This window comes from Sitodiplosis mosellana, unplaced genomic scaffold (genome assembly GCF_009176505.1).
Source record: "Sitodiplosis mosellana isolate CC-2019 unplaced genomic scaffold, AAFC_SMos_1.0 Smas_scaffold_4450, whole genome shotgun sequence".
Taxonomy (NCBI): Eukaryota; Metazoa; Arthropoda; class Insecta; order Diptera; family Cecidomyiidae; genus Sitodiplosis; species Sitodiplosis mosellana.
This window is the reverse complement of record NW_022599692.1, coordinates 1-3266: the sequence shown is the minus strand read 5'-3', so window position 1 is coordinate 3266 and position 3266 is coordinate 1. Positions and strand designations below refer to the sequence as shown.

Here is a 3266-nt window from a genome sequence, read left to right as displayed (position 1 = left end):
TTTCGTTCGAGACAATCACTTTTAGTCAGTCAAAATGTCCCAAAATAGTCTCCATACAAAATGCATGATTTCAATCAACTTAGCCAGTTTTAGTTGTGTACCACACTGTACCACTACATACAGTTACTTACAACTGAGTGACACTTAGTCATTTTATTTGCACACGGTATATTTAAAACTCTCCAGTCCAAATAGTAACTAAAGGAATGGAAGAGTAGAAGATAGTATGGAATGAAATATTCACATCATCCAAAAATGCGATACCATTTGTATACGTGCCTTTTGAATACCTAAAGTAAAACAACTTGAAATTAGTTCGTATTATGCTATAATATGTATGTTTATTGTCTTTTGTTATATTGTTTTTATCATCATAATAAAAATGAAAATTAACTTAGAAAAAGAGGAAAACTATGAAAAAAAAATTCCAATTAATTGAAAAACCTGCGGAAATCTTGAAGTGGCAATTTTTTTATGTTTTTACGTTTTAACATGACCGGTAACCAATCTAATGAATAAATATACCTACTTTTGGTGTATTTTAAGGACCAGTCAGTGCTTAGACACTTTTGTAGATATGTATATTCGGAATCTTCGGAAAATCCAAACTCAAAAACCGTAAGTTGTTTGAATATAGTCATAACACGCTGAACCTTAGAAATTGAAATGGGACAAAAAGCTAACACTTCGAATTCAACCAAAAATGGAAAGTTTTTTGTGATTATTCCATGATTTTCTATGAGTGAGTTTACAGCATCGGGCGTACACATCCGTAGTATTAGTGTTTCTATTGATTGAATTTTCGGAAACAAACCATCAAAATATTCGAACGGTTTATCCTCCATCCAAATATCCATTGTTTCCAGCTGAACAAATGTGATTGGATTAACAAAGTTATCTGGCCAAGGTCCCCGAAGCGACAAGTGCTTTAAATTGTTTAAATGTAGCAATTTACCATTGAAATTCGAAATAAATATATCAAACCAATCCACTTGGAGACACTCAAGATTTTGTAGGTTTTTACTTAAAGTTTGAAACATATTCATGTCCATTATCTTTCGATATAAGTTGAGTTTTTTGAGCTGTGGATTTTTACGAATAATATCTAAGTACACCTCTGCACATGCTGATGAGCAATCAGATCCGTCATGAAACATTTCTAAATATTGCAAATGCTGAAAATGATTTGCAATGCATCCACTATGAACGAATTGAGAACATTCTGCCGATATTTCTAGTATTTGCACCGCTGGGAACAACCGAACAAGACGATCTTTTGTAATATTAATTGCATCAAAGTCCCCAACACACAGTGCACATAAATTAGCGTTGATTTGATCTTTTACATTAAATCTCAGCTCGGTTACCTTGGCAAATGGTTTCTTAAGCGTAAAAAATTCAAACTGATTGTCAAAAGTAAAATAGAATATTTTCAAAGTTGCACTGCAGTATTCTTGAATATAACCAATCAAATTGCAATAGATCTTATTATAATTTTCATTATAATCATCGGGTGCGGATTCCAAATGCAGAACTCCAGATACCAGATGTCCAAAGCAACGGAGCAGCCGAAAACTAGATCTTACGTTATAGAAGATATATTCTCGAAACGCCGGAAGTGTGCCAGACTCACAATTCCGTGCAGGCGACAGCGACACCGTTTTTTCACTGTATTTTCGATAATAAACAAAACGGGCAGCATGGCGTAATCTCGTGTTTGAATCTGCGGCACTCATGAGGTCATCGATTTCCAAGTGTTCTAATATTCCTTCGATACAATCGATGTTCAAATCGGTGAGTTTCATGATGATATCTGCTGAAGAGTATGACAACTGTTGATTTAAAAATAATTCGTTGAATTTAATTACTCTTTTAGTTCGAAATCTTAACTTACTTGAATATTTAACAAAGGATTTTATGTTGAATTGTGTTCAGGTTCAGAAAATGTCTAATGCTCAAACTTGTACTGATGTTGTTTCTGTTCTATCGATCTGAGAGCTAACCTGCAACTGATTCTTCCGATCAATTGGTCACTTGCTACGACCGCTTCGAAATGGAAAGGAAAGGAAAAGAGCAAAGAAATCGAGTGCAAAGGACATGTCATTAGGACATTCATAAACAATGAGTAATTAAGCATGCCAGACAATGTTCCTAATTGAAGCAAAGATTTGGTTTCTCATTATGCTGCAGGTAAATGAAAACGTTGAAAGAGCAAATGACACAAAATAGAAGAGAGTGAGATTATTTTTCATCTAATGACTTTGCTTATGTATTCGAACATTTCCAGTGCCATACTAAACAGAAGAGAACAGATTGAAATATGAGAAAAAGCATCATCACACATGGAAAATTATAACATTTATGAAATATTTATTCGCAATGACAAGAATGATTTGGCCGTCGCTGTTTCTCGTCAACGTATTTTAAATAGTCGATATTTTCCGCCGTCATAAATGTTTTGTTTCGGTCGAAACGAGAGTATCGCTAGATATTTATTTATTTATTTATTTATTTATTTATTACGGAGCCTACATTTATGCCAATATGTGTTCCCAGCAAGCTGAGAACATGCTGGTCAGATACCCAATACGGCATAAATTCCGCCCATGGTGCGTCTTTTGCAAAGAGAATACAGTCAGGGGAGGGATGATATAAAAGTGAGGCTTTCATACCAGAATTGGGTCCGGAAAACCATGGTAAAACCGGTCTGATTCTGGAAAACCAGGGGAAATACAATGATGATGAGTTTTTGCAATTAAAGTACGTTAACATCAATGAGAAAAATCAAATGAAAAGTCAAACTTAATCTAAATTGGATAAGAAATTTCATAACAATGGTTCGAGTATTTTACTATTTGAAAAATATCTAAAAATTTACTGCGTGGAACGTAACAGATGCTTTAGGTTAGTTTTAAACGCGACTAGAGATTTAGAATTTCTAATTTCGACCGATATACTATTCCAAAAATTGATTGCAGAGAAACTAAATGCGCGAGTATCAAATGCAGTACGCGGATTGAAATTCATGCGAAGATTATCTGGATAACGCGACGATTCACCATTATGAACAAACATGCGATTCAGATACTCAGGCGAACAATTTGACAACTGCTTGAATATCAAGACTGCTGATTGCAGTTTTGCTCTGCTCTCAGGAGTCAATCCACTCAAACGCTCACGATATTCAGTAACATGATCATTACGTTTTAATCCGTAAATGTAAGGGAGATGGTCTAGTTGTGAGACAGCGCCAGTTATGAGACAGT

At 34.7% G+C, this 3266-nt stretch overlaps 1 long non-coding RNA gene across 1 annotated transcript; it reads left to right on the top strand.

The window, feature by feature from the left end:
- The first annotated feature begins 1525 nt into the window (after positions 1–1525).
- LOC129572211 (uncharacterized) lies at positions 1526–3192 on the top strand. Its single transcript, XR_008688408.1, has 3 exons — positions 1526–1794; positions 1936–2190; positions 2288–3192. It is a non-coding gene; the product is annotated as an uncharacterized LOC129572211 (long non-coding RNA).
- The last annotated feature ends 74 nt before the right edge of the window (positions 3193–3266 follow it).